This window comes from Pagrus pagrus (genome assembly GCF_965226575.1).
Source record: "Pagrus pagrus genome assembly, chromosome: 20".
NCBI classification, from domain to species: domain Eukaryota; kingdom Metazoa; phylum Chordata; class Actinopteri; order Spariformes; family Sparidae; genus Pagrus; species Pagrus pagrus.
The window spans coordinates 4,980,967-5,008,954 of record NC_140207.1 but is presented as its reverse complement, the minus strand read 5'-3'; the positions used below and the strand labels follow the sequence as shown (position 1 = coordinate 5,008,954).

Here is a 27,988-nt window from a genome sequence, read left to right as displayed (position 1 = left end):
AACGTCACCTATGATGAAATTTGACTATACCTGGTATGAACTGACGGGATAAACAGCCTCATAGCTTATAATAACGCAGCACAAGGAGGATACTTTTCATAGAGGAGAGGAGCATATATAATGCGGATCGGTCTGTTTGTCACAGTTAACGGAGACTCCAGTTTGCAGTGTAGCCTTGTGCTTTCACTTGACTGATAAACCACAGAACTGTAGAGTAACTTTAGGCTTCACGATCAAAGAAAGTTTTTATATCATGTTGACACTTCTGTCCATATTCTCACGCTCCCTCTTTCTCCCTCATCCACATGAGCTCTCTCTCTCGCTGCTGCGAGTCTGCGTCCAACTTTTTTTTCTCCGCCAATTTGGTTTTAGGGGGTGCTCAGCCCCCTCAGCGCCCCTACTTCCCGTGTCTATGGGGGCAGTTCTAGCTTGTAATATTCTCCATGCAGACCGAAGGTTGGTCCGAGTTTATCCTGGCCCTCAAGTGCCTCTGCTCACCCTGAAACATGTTGTAACACAAGTATTTGGGCTGTCTTTGCTTTTCTTTATTTAAGTCTCCGTAAATATTCTGCCAGAGCTTGCATAAGCAGTGCAGCTGGTAGTGTGCTTATCAGAGTGTCTTTGGCTTTACGCCGCCCCTGGGTTGAGGGATGCTCTGGTCCAAACTGAGCCGAGACCCTCCATCCCTGGAGGACAGGAAGTTTTCCAAGTCTCACCGGTTTCTACACACGGCAAAATGAATGAATGCTGAATCCATGTATGAATATAGATGTGTTTACTCTGTATTTTTGTGTCTCCATGCAGAATGTGACAGTGTAAACAAATGTATCTATGGCTACATTCATGCTGCAGTTGAAAGAGTCCCAATTTTCTGATGTGTAACGTCACCTGCGGCACAGATCTGATGTACAAGAAAGGCGTAAAGATGCATGGAGACACATTTGTTTTGGGGTTCTGATCTGCATGTGTGGCGCCAAATTGGATCCTGAGGCATTCAAATCTGCCAGCGTCTCCATGACAGTACATAAATCTTACATAATTAACCTGAGAAAAATGTCAGGATTTTTTGCACCCGTGGCAGCTTGGCTGTTAGAGTTAGCATGGACACCTAGAAGACAAACAATGGAAGGAAACCAAAAAGCTGAACTAATTGGTATTTGGGGAGATGCCTCAGTTCAGTCTCACCTCCAAAGCGCAGACATTAGTTTGGGGTTTTTTTGTTGTCTAAACAAGCAACAGATATTTTTGTTTCCACTCTGCATATCACAGATATATATATTGTTGTCTTCCTAGAACTGACAAATGAGAATGACAGCAGAGAGAGAAGTAGATCTCAACAATATAATGTTGATATTTACTGATTAAACACATCACAGCCCAGCCTCTAGAATAACATTTTCGCATTTAGAGTTTCTGCAAACCATGGATTTGTTAAAATCATATCATATTCATCATATCAACATTTCTACCGTACATCTCATATCCAGCTTGTTTTCACTCCCAAGTGGCCTGGTCAGTGGCCCTGCACTTCTGAGTTTGACGCTGTAATTACCCAATTAGCATCACCTCTTGGAGCACCCCTCTGGTGCAATAAGTATAAAGAGTGTCTCCGGTGTTTTGATTGGTCATAGACAGGACTTGTACCCTGGAGACTGGGGTTCGAGACGCAAATGTGACCAAGAGTAAAGTTATGTAACATAAGAAAGTTAACATATGTAAGTGTTGTAACTTTTGTAGCATAAGTGACGTACTTATATCAATTACGTTACGTGACATACATCGCTGGTTGAGTGAGTTTTAACCCAAAGTATGATGTTTTCCTAAACATGGCCGAATAGTTTTGTTGCCTAAACCTAGCCAAACAGTGACTGTCATAACACATTTAGTTTACATGTATAGCATGATCTGACTTGTACGTCTCGACATTGAAGGGACGGTGGTGGTGTAACATTGTGGCTAGATGGCCGACAAGTGAAAGACCACTGTGTCGAAGTTGCGGTTCAACATTTGTAAGTGTGAAAGCAAGGGATATTTTTAAGGGACAGGCCTTGGCACATTTTCCAGCTGTGATTGTGGTGGCAAGAGCTGATATTTTTGATAAGATGTTGGGACAATTTCCAGCTGTGTCAGTGGTGAAAGAACCAGTAAGCCACGTTCAACTTCTAACCTTAACCGTGTCGTTATGGTGCCTAAACCTAACAAGACCATGAGCAAAGTGTTGTCACAGCATAAAATTAAATCTAAAGATAAGTGAAGTTGCAGCATTAGGACATGTCAAGTTTCAACATGTCCTTTGTTTGCAGAAACGTACATTAGCATCATTTATTCCTTACGACTGGGCCAATTTCAAGCACTAACTTCTTGGGCAAACTTAAAACAACTGGAGTCACACAGCAACACAATTAGAAGGTTTTGTTTCTGTTAAACCGCCTTCAGTCTAGCAAAATCTGCAGGAGTCAGTGACATAAAGAGTGATAAACATCTCGCTTCAGGGACTTCTCATGCAGCATAATGACATGCTTACTGTATAATGAATGCTTAGCTGTAATCAATGGCCAGCCCTAATGTGTGGGTGGCAGAGCCCTGTGGGTTCAGTTGAAAAATGATCCCAGACATGACAGTACATCTCCATTTGGAATCTCATTTGTTTACTGCTCTAATAACGGGATAACCTGAGTTGTGGTCACATTGAGAGCAGCCCTCGGTAAATTAATGCATAATTTGTTCGAGTGTATTTAGCTCTGTATTGAGCTCAGTAGATTGCTCAGCGGGTTGCTGGCAATGTGTGAGGAAGGAGTGTGAAACAGCACTGCAGCCTGACATTAGCTCTGGCTGGCAAGCTCCCCTACAGTCATGCTGTGAAACCTCCTCCTCTGTACATGGCCAGCAGAATGTGTAAAGACAGCATCTTACATTTTTATACACTAATACCTCAATTAAAGCACTAGAGTTGCCAAATAAACTACAAAGTTTTGCCCTAATATTATTTTTAAGTGTCAGACCATGTCTTCCTTCATCGCATAAGTATCCAATCTCACCAACATGAAGAGACTATTGGTTGTGTGTCCAAACACATTCCTGATAAGGGATCTCTCATAGCCGTAGGATAATTACTGTTGTCTCTCAGAACTTAACAGCAGGAAGTACTGTGAAGCTGTTATAGCACAGCATAAACTCTAAAGGAGAAAACTGGAGTGGGTTTCCCAAAGCTGACCCATGATTCATATTGTATATGTGTGCAATAACAACCAATTTTGCCTTTTAGCTCAGAGGAATTGTTGGGCATAATGATCTTCAATGATCATGGTCTTCTTCAACACTCTTCTAGCATACAGATGCAAAGAACAATTGAATATATTTGTTTCCCTTATGGATTTCTTTTTTTAAAATGATGGTTAACAAAGGCATTATTTGGCCTTTCTTCGGCTGTTTTACTACAGTGGACACATAATTGGAACTTTCTTCCAAGAAAGAAAGAAAGACAAACACTTTGACATTGTGCATCAATGCTTGTATTCTGTCTAATGTATATCTGTCTTTTTTAAAAGAAAAATACATTTTATTTACACTTCATTAGTTAAATTTAACAGCAAGATTGGGTCGTCTTCAGATTGTATCTTGGTCCAACAGACACAATAAACCCTTTGGCACATAAAGCCCACAGAGTGGATGTATTTTCAGTCACGGAAAAGAAAAAGTACAAGAAAATGTTTTTAAGCATTTTCACAAAATATATTATTAAAATCTGGATAAAAGTATTTCTTTACATCTTATTTAGTTGAAAATCAGTTTAGTAAGTTAGTTTTTACTTGTATGGTTCCCTCAGAATAAAAGGATTTACATGGCGCCCACTGCAGTTGACATCTATGTTTCTAAATCACATACAGTATTCTTGGAAATAAAATGTTATTGTGATGAAGAGGAAAAAAACAAACATTTATTGAAAAAAAATATTGCTGCGTGATTTAATAATTTATGCATGAAAGGGCTAGAGAGCACGAGCATGTTTCTGCTTCTCATTTAAAATATTTAAACTGCCATTGTTTTTTTTAATGATGCATCAAAAACATCAAATCGTTGAGTGTGTTCCATTTGAAATCTGAGGTGGAAAGCTAAATCGTGTCACTGGTTAATATTTCCTCAACAAGGCATAAAAAATGTTAGAATTAAATCATTATATTCTATTTAAACCGTACAAATCATCACAGATTGCAGTTCTGGAGGTCACCTTCCATTAACCCAGACAGAGACAAAGACACGTCTTGATGTCTCATTTCGAACTGTGCTTGTGAAACTGAATCTACAATACATTGCATCGGGCCTGTGAAGAAGCCTGGGGTTGTAATTGCTAGCTTGTGTGGTGTCATGATATAGACTGGGATCAGCTGGAGATCCGGAGCTTATTCTCTCTTCCTGAAGTGTCTCTTAATTGGCTTGACAAATGAAATGATGCTTTTCAGCTGTACTTTATCCTCAAGGTACTTGGGGAAATTCCTGAGCAAGTCTTAAGCAGCATCCAGGTTCTCATTTATTGTTTTTCTACTCACCTCAGAGCTGCAGGAATACCAGAGGCGACTGAAAAGCTTCAGCGGGGCACATTTTGGGTTAAGTTTCATATCCAATTTCTCCAGGATACACCAAATCTTCACTCACTTTTTCATTCCTCTAGCCACTGAGCTGCTGTCGCCCGCAATACCTCGGAGTCAGCATATCACACTCAGCACCTGGGGATGAGAAAGTTCATGACAAAGAAGAGACTGAGCTCAGGTGGTCTTTCTTATTTAATGTTTGCTCTAAAGATTTTGATTCTGTTGCCACATGTGCCTACTTAAGCCCTTACACTTTTGGTAAAAAATCAGGAAAACAACGTCATGAATTTTTGGAAAGTTTCTGCTGATGTTACGTGCTTTTTGATTTACCGTGCTGGTGGCCTGTTCTTTGTTGTACCTTGGCAGCACCAAGACGTCGGCCCTATTAGCACAGGACTGGTATTATTTAGAGATCTCATTTGATTAATGAATTACCACCCAACCTTTGTGCTGTGTGAAACACTGGGCGATAATGTAATCCAGTGCTATTCTTCAAGCCCTTCTATTTATAAAGACTGCAGAAAGGCACAAATTAGGTGACTATAAAAGGAAGTGAAAGTGTAAACCAATCAAGAGTTCAGCTATTCTCAGAGCACATTTTTCTTTGCCCAATTTCCAGTAGGTAACTTGGGCTGGGATTACAAGGACAGCTAATGTATACTGGATTAAGACCTCCAACAATCTCAGCAGTCATTAGTAGTCACCGCGTGAACCCAGGTAGTTCGTAATTGGCCCTGGGCGATTGGAGCTTATGTCAAATAAGCTTACAGTAGCTGAGGTCTCTAAATAACCCCGCTGCCAACTCCTGGATACAGTCGCACAACTCCCTTGGTGTGGCCAAATATCCGCTGAGGTGCAACTTTGTCCCTGGCTTGCAATGTCAACAACTCCTTCACCGGGATAAGCTAGAGAATTTCCCACAGCAGACAGCTAAAGGGACTCGGAGTGAAGTAGACATTTCTTCACCAGAACACCATTTCTTGCTCGCGTATGCTGACAGAAATGTTCAACATATCAGGCTCTACCTTGTTCTCAGTCTTAAATCCCTGTTTTTTCAGATTTTATCCCTGAAAATATAAAACAGATACACACACAATTAAAGGCAGCTCACTAAAATCAGATTACATCGTGGCAAATCCTCTGGTAATTATGTGGAAAAGTGTCCCATTCCACTCCAACAATCGAATAAAAAGCCCTAATGGTGTGTCCATTTCCTAATTCTGACTTAATCATGGCAAACTGAACAGAATAAAGGCTTTTAACTGATTTTCTCAAGAGCCTTGGATCTGTTTTATCCGCAGAAATCTTAGTGACTTGTTAAGACGAACATTTTTCTCCGAGCAGGAGCAGCTTTATCCAGTCTTCCATTTGAATAACCAATTGGCAGATCGCTGTGTGTTCAGTGGAGTTGAGAGGAAGGTCTGGCAGTGAAAAGCAGATTTCAGAACTTCTAACATTGACTCAGTCTTCGCTGAAACACATCACAGAGCCTACTCACAGCGATGTCCAACCTAAAGCTAATAAGGACGGCCAACTTGTCCATCTTGTTAGCCGGAGCCCTGGACGTTGTAGGATCATATCGAGAGACAGTGAGTGGCAGTGCTGAATCCTTAGATAAGGATAGATGGGATACCTCGCTCCCCACGCTCTGCGTATCGCAAGTATTCAGGTCTCTAGCAGATGAATCAGAGAGGAACAATTTTCTTAGGCAGGATTTCAAGCTTACAAGTGAAGGATTTCCATCTCAAGCATCTGTACTATACAAAAGTTACATGCTGGCCAGAGCCTTATTGAAGGCATACTAGAACGAGAGGTTAAATCCAAGCAGTCCTGTTAGAGAGAGCACCTGGGTGCACATAGCTTGAATTATCAGACATGGCTTTGGAGATGTGCAGGTCAAAAGACGTGTATATGACTAGGCTAAAACTGAGCTAAATTTGGATGAAAATTAAAGTACTCTGTAGGTATCTATAGGGTCCATGGCAATACAGTAACTATTTCAGTGTTTCCTAGCTTCATGTTACATGCTTTCTGTGTATTACCCAGTGTGTTTTAACCCTTTACTTAAAGCTCTGGTCTACGATCTGAGAAAGGTTTGAAAAAAGCATCCCCCCCACACACACACCCCTCCCCTCTGTGCTCCTTAACCCCTCCCCTCCGAGCTCGTATCGCTCTCCCCTCGGAGTCCCGCGACACACCCCCTCCCGCTACAAGCTTTTTTTTTCTCTTCAACGAACTTTATACGTCCCGCAACAAGCACCAAGAGCAACAAACCGGCAGAAACCAAATACAGCCCAGCTTTGAATGCGGAGTAACGATGTCGGATTCACAGATAAAGTTATTACAATGCACGTTGAAACTCACGTAAATCTTGTAAGTCATTACAATGTCCACAGCTAAGCTCCACAGCCAAGCTAGCGTAACGTCATTAGCATGCTACAGCTACGTTATCTTACAGCTACGTAATAAGTTACAACAGCTAAGTTAGCCACTTCTAAAAGTTATTGAGGGCCAAGAGACTAACAGATGCTGCCGCCAGCTTTCATCACAACGATCGCTTCCACATTGTGGCTGAAAAACAATCCTGTGTGTGTCCCAGCTGCTGTTCGGTGCTACTCAGACTTGTTGTTAGCTTACAATGCTAGCATAGAGGCTAACGTCTCCGTCGAACAAGTAAACAAGTGTTGACAACACTGCAGAGACAGACACCGTCTAATAACACAGAAACAAACTAACGGCAGATCTCACCGTCATAAGCAGCATCAGCATGAAAGTTATCTGTGTCACAACATCCACAATAGAGACGAAGGTTACCTGCTCAACAGAAACGCCGCTGTATCAGCACCGGGTCCATATCTTCACGGACCTTTCGCCACCGTTCAAATGATGACCCGATGTTTATTCGGTTTGAGCCCTCTTTGTTTCACATCTCCGGTTTGTGTCTTTTCAGTGACAGACTTTCTTTCTTTGACTCTTTGTCGATGGGGCGAGCAGAGGCAGCTGAACTGCTCAGGGCAAAACAAACCTCTTGTCCGCTTGTAGTTTCAAATGCGGAAGTGGGTCGGGACCAGACGTGAGCAGGAGCAGGAGAGTGAGCGAGGATTGGATCGGAAAATTGATCCAATTGGAGCCATCCGGGCCGGATGGCTCCTATTGGTCCATTTCTTTTCAGTTTTACAGACACTAGAGAGAATGGATTTTTTTGGTTCCTTTTACTCTCCACATTGTGTAGGTGGTACTATTGGGTCATAACCACCATCTAAATGATGTTAATAATAATAACAAATCTTTCAAATCGTAGACCATAGCTTTAAATAAAATAAGACAAATAAATACATAAATAAGTAGAGGGCATTTTAATGTCTCTGATCACCATCGTTCGGGTGGTGGCGGGCAGCTGTTTATCACTTCTATAAAACCCATTCTAGCCAATCTAGCACCAAACAAACACAAACACACAAAGTTGTAATCTTAAGTTAAGCAAGTTGTAAGTTGACAGCTGGCAAATACAGTGGAGCATTTAGTACCTAAGTAGATATTTTGATTTTGATTATTACTAAATCTAAAAGAGTGAATATTGGAAAAAAAAATTGGAGCCAGTTTGTTCCACAAAATGGTTTGTTTTACAGAACCATCCGGTTTGGAAGAGGGCAGGCAATTTCAGAAAATCCTTGGCAGGTGATTGGATGAACCATCTGTCTGATACTGTCTATCATGGGCTAACTTCAACCATTCAGATCAACAGTAGAAGAGCGCTACCAGCAGTGGAGCCAGTTGGTAAACTGAACTGTTGCCGAAGCCAGGCGAAAGAAGATCGAAAACGTCTTTTCTAATGAGGAAAGCTTTCAGTGCCATTCTTTGCTCTCCTATCAATGAAATCTTCTCTCCCATTCTGATAATAGATGGTAGGGCAGCATCTAAACTAACGTCTTGAGGAAGTGCCATTGTTGTTTTTAACAAGGAATCAAGTTTTGTGTTCACAGCTTTTTGCACCACCTTCAGATGCCCAAAAAATGATTTAATGGTTGTTTAAATGCAGTCTAATACACCTCGATGATAATCAGGAAGCCTATCTGTCGCACTTACATACTACATTAACTCTTTTCAACTGTTGACATGATAGCCTGTCATTTATATAGCCAACATATCAGTTACAGTTCAGCTTTCATTTGAACCAGGTGTACAAGTTATCTCATCAGGAATTGCACCCCAGTTAACATCCATCCAGATGCGTGTTCCTCACCCCTTCAGCACTAAAACTATACATTTGGGGTGTATGGCTTGAGGATGTGATTACCCCTGTGAAAACATCCCTAAGCTTAAGAACTCTTTAAGCCTTACTTTCAGTTAGTATGTCTTTATTGAGGCCTTTTCAATTTAAATAGATAGAAAGTTAGAAAAAGTACGGTAGGAAGTGATAATGCCTCATTTGGCAAACCAATTCACATAGCCCTGATTATGCAGCTACTCAACTGGTTCATATTTCCTTCTCCTCAGCCAGTAGTCAGCACATTCAACTTAGAGGGACATAAAAAACAACACAAGCAGACAGACAGCAGCGTGTTGCCACAGCAGGGCTCCATCTAGGAAAGGAACTGTTGAAAGCACTGTTGCCCTCATTCTGTTATATGCAGCGAGAGATACACGCTGTTGGCATTTTGAATGTTAATTCAAATCCAAGGAGCATGGATCTCTCTCCCATGTCGGTGACAAGCCGCCCTTTGATGGTAATCATTTGCATCTTTTTTAACTGTGTCATGAGTTTAGATTGCCCGTGCTGTGAAACATATGTGCGCTAGATGAACCCGAGATGCAGATTTTCACAAGGGCTTGTCTAATGTCACAGTTGGCTCTAACACACCAAATCCGGTGCAGCCAGGGCCCCAGGTACCATAACTGTCATACATGGCATGTTGGACAAACGATGCCATTTATGAAATGACAGTAGAGATAGAAGAATTCAGAGGCATTTAAAGGGTACTCTATCAGCGAGTTACCGATCTGAAGCGATCGTAATGTTCTTCTCTTTTCCTACTTTCCGCGTCGAGATGACAATAAGATCATGTTAATTAATTCCTCCTATGTGCCTCTATAATGTGGTGTCATCTGTTCAGTGATATTGCCTTTTTGACAGCGGGGTTATCAGGCCGTGGACAAATCTCTTTGACGTACCACGAGGAACTAATGATGTTCCTCTTTCTAACCAGCTGTCATATCCCATTCCCTTGCTCACCACATGACTGATTTTATCCTTTTTCGCAGGTTCAACTGAGTATTTAAAGGTCGAATTGTATTTTCTGAAGAATAGAAATGGGAGACATCGTTGGTAAATGTCAAAGTCAAGATATCAGATCTCCTAATCAGCCAACACTGATGCTGATAGAGCAACTCATTTTTCAGGCCTAATGAAATATTTTTGGTCAGATCCCGTCTTCACTCTTCCTTGGCTATCAGTTAATCTGCCTGTCTAATATACATGCTGTGTGATATCCTTATCTATTATAGATATCAGCTAGATCCATATTTCATTAAAAGTGATGAAATGAAAACAGTGAACTACTTTGTTAAGTCGTCACGGGACTCTCATTCAGTTGTAACAGTTTAGGGATGAAGCTGCCAGAGAGGTTGCATCATTCATTACCACGACTCTCTGTTCTGACAACAAACTGTGGCTGCGACTGTGTCGAGCTGCATACGTCAAACGATGGAACTGAGAATTAGTTTCATCAGTTGAGGCCGTGCGCTAAGGAAGCCGAGTCATACCCAATAAGCTGAACACACTTTAATGTCACTGACGCACCATATCAGCATGGTCCATAACTGTAGGACAGGGACACATTTTTAGTTTTGGCTCTGTTCTCCAGCACATTAGGTTTGAAATTAACTAATGTCTGGAGGGTTATAGGGGCTATTATTGTGTGATGTCCTAGTGGCGGTAGTCACAATATATATCCCTGCTAAGAGACAGGAAGCTTTTGTTGGATACCATATTCCCTGTAACCTCATTTGATGTATCATTTAGTTTTTCTTAATAGATACCCCAAAATGATCTTTAAAGGAGCATTCTAGCCAATATATGGTACTGGGGGAGTCATAACAGACAGATTTAAAAAGAGACTTATAAAATCAAAGCAGCAGAGGAGGAGAGATCCCGAGTGGATCCTACACTTCTTACAAAGCATATTTCTAGCAAATGTTTGTTATGCTGCAATCCACTGCAAGTCAGAAGTCGGTATTCCTGACTCCCCATCTTAATGTGTCTCAGAGCATCTGCCGATCAAACTGATGTTTGTATGGCAAGTCTCTGAACTTCACAAGCACCTACTGAGAACCAACCCGACACTACAGCAGCTGATATAACAGATTAGTAAACTGTAAAAGAGATGGGCAGGAAAAGCCTTGGAGAGGCTTCTATCGAGCACAACCAACTGAATACAAATGGAGGCTAGGGGCGGATGGATCTCCTCCCAGTTTTGAACTGGGTATTCCAACCTTAACGACTGCTCTATTGAACTTTTCCACGTCAGAGGTCATTTTTTCTTACCTTCAGTGGAATTCAATTGATTTTCTTGCAATGGATTGCAGCATTGGACCCTGCCTGGTCAATCTTAATAGTTTATTTCCCATCTTGGATAGTCAGCTTTTGGACCATCCTGGATGAGATGTCCTTAAATGCTCAACAGATGGAGTTTTAGACGAAGTTGTCATTAAAACTACGGATGTTCACATTTTAATTTTGGGATGATTGAAAGCAACAGAGCAGCTGCTTAAAGGACTTTGAGGTTTTGTTGGCTGCTGTTTTCAAAATCACGAATGAATTTTGGCTTTGTTGCTTGTTTACTCTTCACCCGCAGTTTGCCAGGTTTTTCATTAATGTTCGAAGTTAGCAATCCTAAACCGAAACAATCCTGTTGACATCTCTGGGTTCCTTTTTCATACTTGACAAAGTCTTCAAGAGCCACAGAAGACTTTACAAAACTGTTTTCACAGGTTGAGAAGAATTTCTCATGAGAAAACTCATACATTGTAAAAAATTGTAGCCATTTTCAGAAAAAAAGTCCACCAGCTTTTTGGCTGCTGTGACCAGACAATGACTTTGCCAGTCAAGAGAATTGTTTGGCCCTACAAAAACTCCTCTGTGCCTTGACTGTCAACAATCAGCTGCTTGAACTCAGTCCGACGATGCTGTGAGTCATTGCTGAATATAAATCACGCCCAAAAAAAAAAGGCAGGTAAAAAGTTTAGCTGACTGCAGTGCAGGCCTGGCAGAGCATCAGCAGGGGGACACACTGTCAGCAGATGTCTCTGTCTATAACAATTTACAACCAAAAATTGAAGATTGCATTGTTACTTTCTGGCTATTGTTTCCATAAAACATGGAAACTATGTATGCAGTGATCAAATTTCCCTTCATGTTTAAAGCCCCTCAGAACTCCGAGTCAGCCTTTTTAACTTGATAATCATTCATTCATTTTAAATACAATATAGTAGGTGCACAGAGCCAAAACAACATAAAATGTATCTCCGTTGGACTGCACTGTATGATGTGATTATGGCAGAACCTCGGGGCTCAAGGGCTTTTTATGTTATGCATATGTGCTTATATTGCATTTCTGAATCAAACACTCTCATTACACATTCCTTCCAGCACAAAGAACATCAAAATTTCGCCCATAAAACTTTTTAGTACTCCAACTAACCACATATTACATCTCAAATCACAGATTAAAATGCCACACACGGTTCCCACTCTTAAAGTTGGAAAAGTCTGCTAGGTATAATTTCATTTCATTTAGAGAGAAAAAAAAAAGAGAGAGCGAGGGAGAGAGCTGCGGTCTCATAAATGCAGATGGCAGCTAGACGGTGGAAAAGCGTCGCTGTTAGCCTGTGGAAAACCCTGAGAACAAAAGCACGAGCATCCATCAGGCTGCCGTTGAATAGAGCTCCCTCTGGGGAGCCAGGGCAAACAGGCCTCTCTTCTCTGTGTCTCCGCTGCAGCACTCGCTACATAATAAGGATAAGCCCTCCTAGCTATCCGACTGTGCACGCAGAGTAAACAATTACGTCTCTTTTTCATGTGAGGGAAAGAGCTGGAAAGCTTCAGTTGGTATTCAGCTCCCACCTGGTATTGCTGTGTTAAGAGAAAAAAAGTGTTGAAACGTCACCCTGACCTTGCTGGCAGAGATCTCTGGAGCTCTTTCATGTCTGACAATGGCAGTAGTAACTATATCCACCGCATACAGTCGTAGGCTAATTGTAGATTTGAATCTTGAGCCTGACCAAATGACGCTTGGAGCTAGGAATACCAATTAAGCGAGCGGCGAGGACTGCAGAGGGACTTGGAGCAGGAAGTGTTTGAGGAGCGTTTGCTGAGCAGCTGTTTGGACTTGTGTTTGTTTATGCAATGAATAAGTCATGAATGTTGAATTATCCGGCTGGTTACAGTGCAAAAACAATGTGGAGGCGGATGGTGGTGACGGGGTGTGGGGGGCCCGGAGACTTCTCACCACGAAAAAATGGATGAGCCAGAGAATGAGATGAGCGTACAAGTTTGACACAGTGAGGCGCTTCAGCTGAGCCGTGTGAGTGAAGGATGGGAATGATAGGAAAGGTTAAATTAAATGGTTTAGCTGTAAGCCTCGCTTCGTTTCTTTTTACTCTGCGGGGTGCCCGGTGAGCAAAAGGTTGCAGGTTCAATCTCTGCAGGAGCTGAGAAGGCCCATCATCATTCAGTCATCAGCACAGTGCTTGAGCAAGACGTTGAACCTATACCTGCTCTCTATAATTGTAAATCGCTCGCTAAGAACACCATCTTAGCGCTTAAAAGGAAAATCCACTCCTAAATACCCTTACACCGTTATAGTAGGCTTAGAGAAAGTTCAGTCATGAAGACGGCTTCATTGATGAATGATCCCTCTCCTGCTTTAATTTGGAACAAGGAGACAGAACTCCATTAGCTTGCATCATCCAATCTGCTAAGCTTCTGCGTTTCGACTCCTTCTCACACACCCACGAGGGAATTAATCACAAATCAATGTGCTCTTTATTACTTTAAAGAGGCTTGCTCAATGTGTCGCTGTCATTCTAGGTGTTGTGTGTGATCAGATTATATCACCAGAGAGAGAAACCATTGACACGTTATTGGAGATTTCAATCGACCAGTGGCGTCCATTAAAGTTTAGCCCAACATCCAAAGAAGATTCTTAAAATGTTAAATCTAGTGCTGCCCGATGGAGTTGTTTCCGGCCAAACAGCTCTGGAACAGTGGTGCATTTCCCTGACTAGATGCAACAAATCGTGGCTGCATTTCACTGAGGCTCCATTTGGAAAGAAATTAAAATCTCTTCCGCATTATTCACAGTAGATTACGTCCTGTATTTTCATGGTCAGAAATTGTGAGTACAAAAGAGGCCTTTGTTGAAACCATCAGCTCTGATGGTCACGTTCTGTGCTGAAGAGAGCAGATGAAACATTTTTATAGCCGCAGTGGCAAGGTCTGTTTGATGTAGACGTGTTCTTCAGATTTGGCCAGCTACCAAGGGAAATTTACGAAAACACATCATCCGACAAGAAATTATACAAGGATACATGACCAATAGCTGTTAGCTGTTGTTGCTCAGGGTGAGTCTTTAAACTATCAGCAGATGTCTGTGTCATCTTTGTGTCTTCTAAAGATAAAATAGTTCCCAAGATTTCTTTTGCAAGGTAAGTGGCAAATTGTTGTATGAGTGTTTTCTTTCTGTTCGATGGCCTTGGAGCTCAGCTAAAAGGATAAAAGAGGACAGAACATGTGCATTCTCACTAGAGTTTGAATTGTGTGGCGCGGGCCGCATTGTCTCCAGGTTTCGGCAGGACTCCCATGGGTTTCCCATTATCTTTCCTGAGATGACGATTTTCAAACTCAGTCAGTTCTCTAGCTCCAGCTAGGCGGCTGAGAGGAAGACAAGAAACCAAAGTACAAGAGGAGATGGGGAATAAAATGTGATACCTTCAAGAATTTTCTTTCATTTCGCACTGAACACAGCGATCACTTGCCCTTTTCATAGACCAGTTATTTGAAATATTCTCTCCATGACTCTTCAATGCTGTGGGGATTTGATGTTACGTAGGAGAATTAGGTTCTACTCGTGTTTGCAATGTGCAAGGAAAGAAATGACTGGTTTCCGGGTTTGAAAGTTATCTTGCGCAACGGCAAGGTTGATTTTAGCTTTGTCTATAACAGGCCTCAGGCCCCAGGCTGCATGTTTTCTTGCTGAAAAAATAGGAAAGTCTGTGTTGGAGCTGTTTTGACTCAGACCTCAACATCAGAGTGTTGTTACTGCGCGCAGACCGTGTTGAGAAGGGGAATATTTCTCTTTTGGCATCCACTGCAATGAGGTAACCTGCCACCAGGAAAATGATCTTACAGGCATTAACTGAGATCAAGCCACATGTCTGGGGTTCATCCCTGCGGAATGGGAATTTGGACATCCCGGGATCTGTGCCGTCTGGGTCATTATCATTCAATCGGGTGTGGACTGCTTTTGCTGCAAACAGGTAGTGCAGTTGATACAGTATCAAGCAGGGTGGCATTAAGTCAGCTGAATTAATCAGGATAATTAGTGAATAATTGAAGGATCCCATGAATGTGAAGTGACCTTTACTGTTGAAAGGTATATTATTTCCTGCAACACTGTGACTGGGAGTCTCTGGAGACCAACACAAATACAAGATTTAAATGAAACATGGCCAGTGCCACATCTTAGTGATTACTTTGCGTATTGTCTTCTCGCCAAGGTCCCTTGAATAATATTAATGTGCAAATATCGACTGGCATTCCTTAGAAGCAAAGGCATTTACATTTCTCTTACATCTTTGGGAGACTGGAGTCCTTGGTTATGTAGAAAATGTTTTAGACTGCTGTTGGTTTTCTGTCTCCCACCAAAGATCATTGCCCGCTTTCTTTTAATTATGAAAAAGGCCTTTTCATAATCTTAGCCAAGTAGTTTTAGTTGCTTACACTTAAACTGGAAAAGGTTTTTTGCTTTACCTGTCAGTAAGAAGTTAACGTTGATTCCACATTGTAGACTAATGACACCATCAGTGTTGAGATTGCAGTCAGGCTGGCAGCCTGGCACCATTTCTACCAGCTTTCTCGTCTCCGTTATGGATTAAATAAACAAATACACTCATGTGTTGTCCTACATAGTTGGTAGTTGCAACTATGAGGAAAACAGAAATGTCCTGGTTTTCTTTGCGACAGCAGCGCCATCAATAACACCACTTTCAAACAATACAGGGGGAAAAGTTGTCTGTCCACTGTAACCATGGACTGTGGTAAATGAGAATACCCTTGCATTAGGATTTTATTGTACTTGAAGGCATTGATGAGCAATCTCATCTTTGAGATAATGTCAGAAGTTAGAGGAGCTGTTGCACTACCCAAGGAGCTTGATCACACCAAAAAGTGAATGAAAGTATGCTTGTTTGTAATTATCAGTATCACGCTGATTTACACCTAATCCAATCTCAAAACCAGTCAGTGTTCATCTGACGAAGATTTATGTCAATGTTTCAGGGCCTCTGACGTAACGGAAAAGGGATATCCTAGGCGAGACATTCTGTTTCATGCGCGGTCATTGTTTATAGTACAATTAGCAACAGATTTGAGCATATCTGTTGCCTGAATATTGTCTCATCAGTACAACCCTGACATAACTCCTGAACAAGCTTAAAACTTTCCACTAACCCATCATCAACAGTCTCGTCTGTTCTTGAAAAGTAGGTAGATTAACATGCAAAATAAGAAGCCTCCAAAAGCATCACCATCTGATTTTTTTTAAATTAAGCTGTAACTACACAGTCCTCACTAACTGAGGAAGTTGATTACTCACAGTCACCCACATCACAGCATCAGGTGCTTATACCACTCCTGAAATAAGAGACAAATCAGAACTTAAGAGAATAAAAAAAAGGTTTTTCTCATGCATCCTTCAAGCCAATATCTCCGTGGCCACACAAATAAAGCCCAGCTCAGGGTCTGATCTGTAAAATCCTTTCTGCCTTAGTGTGGGAGGTTTGTGAGCATTAGCAAGAATGCTATTACGCAAGAGAGCACACTTGAGCCAAAGTTCATCTATGCAACTTCATCATTTTGAAGTAAGGAGAGGTTGTCTAACCAGATCTCTGATTCAAGCCAATATCTCTGTCCCGTGAGGCGACTCATTTGTCTTTGCAAATTAAGCAATGCCTGAGGTCTTATGATGTTAATATATTATGTAAACCCTTCTTAACATGGACTTAATTTCACTGTAATTTGGTTAAATTTGACCTTTTGGCAAATTCAGGGCGAAATAGGACCTGACTGGTCACTTACGCTGGTGTTATTGATGAGAAACACATGTGACATTGTGTGCTGTAACCCACCCTGCCCGGCAAGAATCATACAATGCGTCTGTTTCTGGTATCAGAGAGTTTATTTTCCTTCTTAGCTGCACAGCCCTTTCTTATCATCTCTCTCCAGCAACTGTCTCAGACAAACAATATGATGCCTAACCAGTCTGGGGCTTTAGCGGACTTTCTGATAGACTTTGCCTGAGTCCCTTATGTTGTTAGTGAAGCCTTCTGTATCTTGAGCTAAAGGTTCATCTCATCAGAAGCAAACAACTGAGACTAAGGGAATGGTATGCAAAGTTTCATGTCCTAATGAGGAGGAAACATTATCCATATTTTATGTTTACAGAGTCACCGACTACATACATTGACACCCTTAGACGACATTCTTGCAAGTCAAACTAACACTTTTGTTGCCTGGAGATAATTAGTCACTGCATAGATTTGAGGCAGAATAAAATCAGCTTGTGTAGAATTGTATAGATCTGACTTCTTGGGCTAATCGGTCAAATATCTAAACAATATCATTAATCTTAAGAATGTGAGTGTATCAGGTAGTAGACAATCGAATGTGTTGGTGCGACTGCCTTCAGGCTAGAATGCGATCACAATTTAATTGTAGTCACAGATAAGCTCCGCAGAAGACGTTTCCAAGGGGCTCTGTTTACATAATTGGTTTACATAAGTTTGTTTACATTATTATATAATAAAGGCGTTAGAGAGGCGGGGATGATCGACAATAATGAGGCATCATGTGAAACTGGAAAAGAAATGCATTAGATTTAAAATAAATAGTTATTTCATTGTAGGAATAAGAGCAGAAGTTGCTTTAAAATGCAAGTAGCACATCTCAAGGCAGGGTCAGGGTTTTCCGGGCAGTCTGGCAACTGTACAAGGTCTGACAGAAAACATGAATCATGCAATCTGTTTCACAAATAGAAACAGGTTGTTGTGTCCAGCGAAAGCCATCAGCAACAGCCCACATAATTTTTTTCTGGACAGCTAGTTTGATAATGTAAGCATAGCATTATTTTTTTTTTTTTCACTTTATCAATTACTGGAGGATCTGTGCAGGAATGGTGTTTGTTCTACTGATGTTCTGCCATTTTTCTGTTGCTCTGCATAGCTTGTGGTCTGTCATTTGAATTTATTCATTTATTTATTTTTTTTGTTGCTGACTTTATGGGGTCTTGTTGCCTCTGTTCTGTAAATTTGATCACATTGTAGCTTTCAAAACATCTCGCCAGAGGACTATAGTTGAAAATGAGCATAATCGCTAACTTTTAGACATTTTTCATTAATGTTTATTAATGTGTGTTGTCCTTATAATTAAACAAATTAATCTTAAACAGTACAAAACAATTTACATAGAAATTAGTATCCAGCTGCCTTTACATATATTCTTTTATTTATAGCTCAAAAAAAGCAAAGAATGGAGGGAAATGTAAGTTTGGGGACAATGCAAGTTTTTCAATTACAAGTAACATTAAAGCTGCAAGCAGCGATGAACGGGCCCTCGCAGTCCACGCATGTCGGTCTGTGGCGCCGTCGGAGGCTGTGCGCCCAGATGTGTGCTCACCCGTTGCCTGTGAAAATGTCCTACCTACTGTAAATGGGATACATGTTGCACAAAAGACAACAGTGACATCTTCAGTGACTTCCTGTGTCCAGTGGGTGGCGCTATAGATATGACACAGTATTGATGCATAGCCGTATTAAGGGTGAGCTCCTCTACATGTGTGACGAATTTGGTGAAGATGGGAAATTGTATGTTGAAGTTATGAGGACTTCCTGCTTGACGGCGAAGGATCGAAATTGACTGCACGGCCACGGCCACCAGATACAACACAGGCTGTTGAAGGTATGAGGATGCTACTGAGTGGATGAGAAGTCTGTGGTTTTAAATCTGTAGGAAAAGATAGTGAAACTACAAGCCATAGAACTTGGGTCCGTATAGAATGGGAAAAGCCATAAGGGGGTCATCGAAATTGACGGCACTGCCACAGCCACCAGGAATAACGTAGGCAAAAGCGTTTCACAACTTTTCATCATCAAGGTATGAAGATGAGTCTTAGTGACTGTGAAGTCTGTGGCGTTAAATCTGTAGGGCAAGTTAATTAAAGTACGAGCCATGGAAATGGGTGGAAATGGCGGCAACATCTCAACTTTGAACCAAAATGGCAAACTTTCCGTTGGACTGAGGTTATGGGTCCAAGAGGCTTTTTTGTGCGTTTGGTCATGATACTTATGCGTGCCGAAATTCGTTAGTGTATGTGCATGTAGGAGGAGGGGCTTCAAGTTTGACAAAATGGCCGCTGTGAACCAAAATGGCCGACTTCCTGTTGGACTGAGGGTTTCGGTGCCGAGGGGTATTTTGTGCGTCTGGTCATGATACATATGTATATCGGAGGCAAAAGCTTTTGACAAGGTGTCATCATCAAGGTCTTAAGATGATATTTAGTGAGTGTGAAGTCTGTGGCGTTAAATCTGTAGGACAAGTGAAATAAAGTACAAGGCGTAGAAATGAAAAAAAAAAAAATGGGAAAAGCCATAAGGGGGCGTTAGGGGGCGCTACTGAGCTATCGTGCTGCACATGAGGGCAGTTGTAGTATCGAATTAACGTACTCATGTGTAACGAGCTACGGGCCAAATCTGGTGACCCATGACTCATGCAGCCAGTGTAGTTACATGATCCAACATGATTTTGAGTCAATTGATCACATGACCTGGAAGCTATTGAGCTAAAATGCTAATATTTACATGTAAAAATTAATAAAAAATAATAAAAAATATGAAAAGATGTAAAATGTAAAAACAAGAGGTGTATCTCATGCAGCCAGTGTAGTTACATGATCCCAACATGATTTTGAGTCAATTGGTCACATGACCTGAAAGCTATTGAGCTAACATCCTAATATTTACATATAATAATTAATTAAAAATAATAAAAATATGAAAAATATGAAAAGATGTAAAATGTAAAAACAAGAGGCGTATCTCGTGCAGCCAGTGTAGTTGCATGATCCCACACTAATTTTGAGTCAATTGATTACATGACCTGGGAGCTATTGAGCTAAAATGCTAATATTTACATATAAAAATTAATAAAAATTAATAAAAAATATTTAGAGATGTAAAATGTAAAAACAAGAGGTGTATCTCATGCAGCCAGTGTAGTTACATGATCCCACACTGATTTTGAGTCAATTGATCACATGACCTGGGAGCTATTGAGCTAAGATGCTAATATTTACATATAAAAATTAATAAAAAATATTTAGAGATGTAAAACGTAAAAACAAGGGGCTTATCTCATGCAGCCAGTGTATTTGCATGATCCCACACTGATTTTGAGTCAATTGATCACATGACCTGGAAGCTATTGAGCTAACATGCTAATATTTACATACAAAAATTAATAAAAAATTATAAAAATTAATAAAAAATATTTAGAGATGTAAAACGTAAAAACAAGAGGCGTATCTCATGCAGCCAGTGTAGTTACATGATCCCAACATGATTTTGAGTCAATTGATTACATGACCTGGGAGCTATTGAGCTAAAATGCTAATATTTACATGTAAAAATTAATAAAAAAAATAATAAAAAATATGAAAAGATGTAAAATGTAAACACAAGAGGTGTATCTCATGCAGCCAGTGTAGTTACATGATCCCAACACGATTTTGAGTCTATTGGTCACATGACCTGGGAGCTATTGAGCTAACATGCTAATATTTACATATAATAATTAATAAAAAATAATAAAAATTAATAAAAAATATGAAAAGATGAAAAATGTAAAAACAAGAGGCGTATCTCATGCAGCCAGTGTAGCTACATGATCCCACACTGATTTTGAGTCAATTGATTACATGACCTGGGAGCTATTGAGCTAAAATGCTAATATTTACATATACAAATTAATAAAAAATATTAAGAGACGTAAAACGTAAAAACAAGAGTCGTATCTCATGCAGCCAGTGTAGCTACATGATCCCACACTGATTTTGAGTCAATTGATTACATGACCTGGGAGCTATTGAGCTAAAATGCTAATATTTACATATACAAATTAATAAAAAATATTTAGAGATGTAAAACGTAAAAACAAGAGGCGTATCTCATGCAGCCAGTGTAGTTACATGATCCCACACTGATTTTGAGCCAATTGATCACATGACCTGGGAGCTATTGAGCTAAAATGCTAATATTTACATGTAAAAATTAATTAAAAAAATAATAAAAAATATGAAAAGATGTAAAATGTAAACACAAGAGGTGTATCTCATGCAGCCAGTGTAGTTACATGATCCCAACACGATTTTGAGTCTATTGGTCACATGACCTGGGAGCTATTGAGCTAACATGCTAATATTTACATATAATAATTAATAAAAAATAATAAAAATTAATAAAAAATATGAAAAGATGAAAAATGTAAAAACAAGAGGCGTATCTCATGCAGCCAGTGTAGCTACATGATCCCACACTGATTTTGAGTCAATTGATTGCATGACCTGGGAGCTATTGAGCTAAAATGCTAATATTTACATATACAAATTAATAAAAAATATTTAGAGATGTAAAACGTAAAAACAAGAGGCGTATCTCATGCAGCCAGTGTAGCTACATGATCCCACACTGATTTTGAGTCAATTGATTACATGACCTGGGAGCTATTGAGCTAAAATGCTAATATTTACATATACAAATTAATAAAAAATATTTAGAGATGTAAAACGTAAAAACAAGAGGCGTATCTCATGCAGCCAGTGTAGTTACATGATCCCACACTGATTTTGAGCCAATTGATCACATGACCTGGGAGCTATTGGGAGCTATGCTAATATTTACATATATAAATTAATAAAAAATTAATAATAATTAAAACTGCAAGCAGTGATGAACGGGCCCTCGCCCTCCCACGTACGTTGGGCTGTGGCGCCGTTGGAGGCCTGTGCGCACAGATGTGTGCTTGCCCGTTGCCTGTGGAAATGTCCTACCTCAATGGGATTTGTGTAACACAAAACACAACAGTGACATCTTCAGTGACTTTCTGTGTCCAGTGGGTGGCTCTATGGATATGACGCAGTTTTGATGCAGAGACGTATTCAGGGTCAGCCCCTTTACATGTATGAGCAATTTGATGCAGATGGGAAATTGTATGTCGAAGTTATCAGGACTTCCTGCTTGATGGCAAACGATTGAATTTGAAGGAAAATGGCGGACTTCCTGTTGGACTGAGGGTATGTGTCCAAGAGGGTTTTTTGTGCATCTGGTCATAATACATATGCGTACTGACTTTCGTTAATATGTGTGCATGTAGGAGGCGGGGCTTTAAGTTTGAAATATTCCAGGGGGCGCTATGGAGCCATTTGTTCACTTATCACAGTATTAATGCAAAGACCTATTCAGGGACAACGCCTCTACAATTGTGACCAATTTGGTGTAGATGGTAAATTGTATGCTGAAGTTATAAGGTCTTCTTGCGCGATGACGAAGGATTGAATTGATTGACCGCCACGCCCACCAAGCACAACACAGGCTGTTGAAGGTCTGTGGACGCTACTGAGTGAATATGAAGTCTGTGGTGTTAAATCTGTAGGATGAGTTAGTTAAAGTACAAGGCATAGACATATTGGGTCAGTACAGAATGGGAAAAGCCATAAGGGGGGTCATCGAAATTTACCGCACTGCCACACCCACCAGGGATATCGGAGGCGAAAGCTCTTGACAGGGTGTCATCATCAAGGTCTCAGGATGATACTTAGTGAGTGTGAAGTCTGTGGCGTTAAATCTGTCGGACTAGGTAAATAAAGTACAAGGCATAGAAATGAAAAAAAATGGTTAACATTGGACCGCACCTCCTAATTCTTATACACTTGTTGGCTGCAGGTAGGATTCATAACAAATACATTTAAAGGTCCCATAAGGTCGGTGTGTCCAGCCGTAAGCTAGCAGTGTTTCACAATGTCGTCGCTCAGAGCTAGACACGCAAATTGCTCTGTTGTTGGCTGTAAAAATCAACATAAGTGCCTTTACTCTGTCCCAGCTACAGAAAAGACAGTGGTTGCGTTTCATTTTTAACGACAACGTGCCGGCTACGGTTCCTGTAAGTCTGTTTATGTGTGCTAACCGCTTCACATCGGACTGCTTCAGTAACTGGGTCAGTACAAAGCTGGCTTTGCCTCAACACTGACCCTCGTAAAAGGATCAGTCCCAACCATACGGGACCCAGCAACTGCACCAGAGCCACAGGTAAGTGTTGCCACGTGTTGATAGTATTTACAGTTGCCTACAGTATGATGAAGTTAGCTTGAAACTGGCTAACTAGTTAGCTCCGCTTCGGTCCGCTATGCAACGGCGTTTGAAGCGAGTTTAATGTTAATAATATCACGAGGGAGCTCGGTTGTCACAGTGAAAAGTCTGGAAACGTGCAGACTGGAGACAGAGACTATGCGGACAGTGTCCAAGAGTTTGGAGACTGTTGGAGACAAACACAGCTTTCGCTAGCTGTTTTTAGCTGTTACCTGTCGCAGGTCAGTGGGGGATGGGAGCCGGGCGGTTGTGTCGGGGAGTCCTGCTGCAGCTGCAGAGTCTGTATTTTTCTGAGCCTCTCCTTCTGGGTCCGATTCTGGGTCAAACTGGTGTGGTTGAACGACAGCATCTCGGCGAGCCATAGCGATACATCCACCGTAAACATTAGCACATGCTACCGCTAGCGTGAGCGGCATCCTCCCCCTGAGAGGCGCGCGTGGCAGGACGGAGCTCATTAGCATTAAAGGTGCAGGCGCAGAAACAGCTGCTCTCAGTAGAGCGACTTTTAGACAGCTGAAATTCAGGACCAGGATGAGTTTGGGGCAATACATTTCGAGTACAGTGTTGTTGGACCTCTGACAGCTGTGTGAAATTGATGAAAAACAGTATAATATGGGACCTGTAAGTCCTCCAGCTCCATTAGTAGAATAAAAACCCAATAATTAGCAATAATACGTAATATACAACGTCCAGTTAAACTTTCAAAACAAAGCTTGCTGAAAAACACTTAACAAGTTATGACATATTATTACTTCATAAATGCTTCGCGTCAGGGTTCCATACAACCTGTCGGGGTTTATTTCTCCATAAGAACCTCCGAACTATACATTATCCCTTACATATTGACAGGGTTGGGTTAGGTTTAGGCACAAAACTACTTGGTTATGTTTAGAAAAAGATCATGCATTGGGTTAAAGTATTTGCATTCAGTCTTATAACGTCAGTTAAGTGTGATGAAGTGATTGTAGACGGGTGTCAGTGGCGCCAAACTTAGAAGTGTAGAGCCACTGACCAGGCTGCTGTGTTTGAGGTGTTGGGAGTGAGAACGGGCTGAAATGTAACAGTGGCTTTTAATTGGAAATTGGAAGATGGAAAGTTGTAATAGCTTTCTGCTGTTTAGCAATTGCAAATAATCTCAACAAACCCAGACAGCCCAAATATTGAACTCAAATTAAAGTAGTTTTGAAAAATAACCACTAGAATTGACCATAGAGAATGGAAGATTACTGGAGTATAAACCCAAGATAGACTTCAGAAAATTCCAAAGTATCCTTTAATCTCAGGAGCAGGGTTGAGGTCAGGGATGGTTTATACTGCAGAGATAGAGCAAACGACACTTCAGCTTTTACTTTCTTTAACTTTATTGTTGAATTTCATCACTGTGCTACATAACCACAGTGCTTCTTGCTGTGTTGATATATTGATGGTTGCACGTCAATACATAACCCAATCCGTACATTATCAAATCAATGCAGGAAAACAGAAACGAGGAGCAGTAACTGCTTTATAATGTGTTCATGTGCATGTAAATGTCGCCAGTCGAAGCTGGAGAAGAATATACGTATTATCAGTTGTTGCTGCAGTGATTGTGAACACAATTTTGAGCTCAAAATGAAAAGTAAAATAGAGGGTAACACAAGTAAACAGACATCAAATGCATGTTTTCCTCATTTGAGTATGATGTTTTATTTTAAATCAGTGGTACCATTTTTCAATTCAGAGAGGGAAATTTCACACCACAGCCTCTGATGCCGGACAAATCAGAGACTGCAGCACCCGTGCATGGGCTGAGGTGAGTAAGCCAGTGGGAAATACACCCTCAAAACAAAGCAATCTCAGGGAGATCACATACCTGGAGCCAATTCCCCCGACCTAAATCTATTCAAGATGAATAGTTTGTGTTTGTCCAATTGGAAACGTGGTGTACGCCGATATAGTCTCTGTGAGAGCAGGATACGATGAATTTTCCTTGGTTATTTTACCAAACAAACTCCCGTCCCAGCCTCTTTCATTACCCATGCTATATCAAACCAGTTGAGGTGTTTTTCTGTATTTTCTTAAACTTGGCTGCTCTGCTGAGGTGTTTTGTCAGATATACTAGCTGTTTTTTTACTTTCATGTCTTCACTGCTTCTAATGTGTTGTGTTAACTCAAAGGCCAAACAGTTAGCCATGCAGTTAGCAGGCTGGGCTGGGAGCTTGGAGAACTGGGGGAAATGTTGGTGTACTCAAAGCTAGCACAGGAGCTTTGAACCGAAATGGGTCTGGGCTAGTTGGTTAGCATGCTAAACATTGCAACACAATACATATACATCATAACATCAAGAATATTCCTCCACATTCCACTTAATTATGGTGAAATCGTTAATGTTTTGAACATTTGCTGCACCTTTTAACAAATTATATAACAAAGGTCATTGTTTTTCTATGCAGAAATGTTACATATTATATCTTTAAGTAGGAATTTGAATGCAATATGTTGCCCAAGTACTGTTGTATTGATACTTTGACTTTCTTCCACCACTGGGTAAAAAACAAAACAACAACATGATGGTAAGCCCTCTGCCCACCCATGCGAGGGCTTGTTTGAATATATCATTTCTGATATTAATGCACTGCCATCGCTACTATATTAAAATGCTGCCCTGTTTCTCATCATCATAATTACTCTGCTGTGAATAATATATGTGTCCTTTGCCCTTTTACTTTAGAGGAAGATTATATCATGCTTGATGCTCTGACTTTATTGGATCATGAATTTTGAGCTCTAATTGTGCATGCCATTTTTTAATTAGCAAGTTATTATAGGTGGTGGCATTGCAGATGTGCGTTGCACTCCCCTCCCCCTAGTGTCAGAGTTAATATGTTTAGCACAGGGACTGACACCTCATGGCCTCAGCTGCAATACCTACAGTGCTTTGGTGGGGCTGGCAATGACGACACACCCCGTACGCAGTCACTTTGGCAGGTCTGCTAATGTTGTGGCAGTTAGCGAAAAGGGCTTTTGTTGAGCAGATGAGAGACCATTGCACGGCTGTGGCTCAGTAACCCGCTAACTCACATAAACAAGTTAGAGAAAGGTCACAGCAGAGTTCAGCAACATTTCCCTCATTCTTTCTGCTTTAACTCTCACTCTTTTTTCCCTTCACAGCAGGTCTGCATAAAAATAATCTGGGCAGTGACTTCTCTCACCGCTTTCATTACTGTTTATCCCCGAAACCTAATTTCACAAGCAGCTCAGTCTTGAAAACATTCAATAAAATGAGCATAAACTCAGTGAGAGCTTATGTGTGGGCGCAATTAGAATATGATGAGCCGCTACCAGGAAAGGATTTTGTAAAAATTATTGCAGGAATTATACACAAGGTTAAGTTTAGGCAACAAAAAGGATTTTTTTTTTGATAAATTTTAATTTTGATTACGTGTGCAGACATGCACAGTTTGTCCCAGCATTCTGTTACATCCCTTAAAACCACCATCAATTAAAGCAATTCACTGCGGTAGAAATCTTCATTCCACCCATGAGGCAAGTGAACTTGTGAAGAAATTGCGTAAAAGCTGTCTCAGTATACACAATTAATGCAGGCTAGCCCAACATTTATATTTCATTAGAAAGTTTTAATGAGTTCTGTAGCATCTTAAAAGTTTTTTGCTCTTCTCTTTTTTAGTGCAGTGTCTTGTCGTTTTATTTTACAGTATAATGTCCGTGGAGAAATGAGAGTCAATCTGTCTTGAGAGTAGAGCAAAAAATACAGTCTCTCTTCACCTCCAGCATGGAAATATAAAGTTCAAGTTATACATTTCGATAAATAGCAACACTCTGCAAATGGAGGCAAAATGGCTATTTAACTCAAAGTGGCCACGCTCGCCTCCCTCATTGACACACGCCGTCAGTACTACAGTGAAGGTGAGGCTATTCATATCAAATAGGCGTGTCATGATTTCCATCATTGAAATCAAAAGTGGGACCAGCAACTTTTTGTTCGACGGAGAAAAACAACTGCAAAGATGACACAGCAAGTTCATCAGTAGCCTGCAGCTGCGCTTCAAGATGCTTATCCTATGTGCTGAAGACGATTAATTGACTGTTACTCAGCATCAGCATCATTGGGTTTGTTTCCCTTTGCAGAGATCCTTTATTGATTTGTTTTGAAAGAGGGCTTAGTGTGAACAGATTTAAGGGTTTTGGGAGAATTGGATGTTTGTGCTTAAAATGCCTGTTTTGGTCTCCGTAAACATGGCTGGAGATGTCCCAACTTCCTGCAACTGCCGCAATGTTACCTGTTGCCTGTAACTCCACCACCACCACCACCATCCAGTTGTCAGTGCATAACACCGATGATCTGCTGACCTTTACAAATCTGGATGCGATAGCGTTGGTTTAGCCATCAGTGCTAAAAAAGATATTTTTAAATCCAAAATCAATCGCATTGTGACCTTAAAAACGAAAAGTCTAATGGAATTGGGGATTTGGAGAAAAATGACCAAAAAAATGCACACATTGGAAATAAAAACAATATTTTCCACAATATCTGCAAATGGCAGCTACACTATGGCTAATGTTACGGAAGGGTTTTCATTATGACGAATAAACTATGTTGAGGTTTGGCAGGTACACCAACCAGGTACGGTTAGGGAAAGATCATGATTAGTTAATAAAAGCGTCACTAATGGGGTGTAAACTCCTGCAAGAAAGTCTGATATGCC

At 40.8% G+C, this 27,988-nt stretch overlaps 1 long non-coding RNA gene across 2 annotated transcripts in view; it reads right to left on the bottom strand.

Annotated features, from left to right (window-relative positions):
* Positions 1–23,693, bottom strand: part of LOC311249488 — a 38,995-nt gene extending 15,302 nt beyond the window's left edge. Inside the window, exons 1-2 of one of the 2 annotated variants that reach the window (XR_014621191.1) lie at positions 23,495–23,693; positions 4,548–4,724 (exon numbers count right to left, since the gene is read on the bottom strand). This is a non-coding gene — a long non-coding RNA (uncharacterized lncRNA). The remainder of the gene's footprint in view (positions 1–4,547; positions 4,725–23,494) is intronic. The other variant, XR_014621192.1, reaches the window with a different exon arrangement.
* Positions 23,694–27,988: the final 4,295 nt, after the last annotated feature.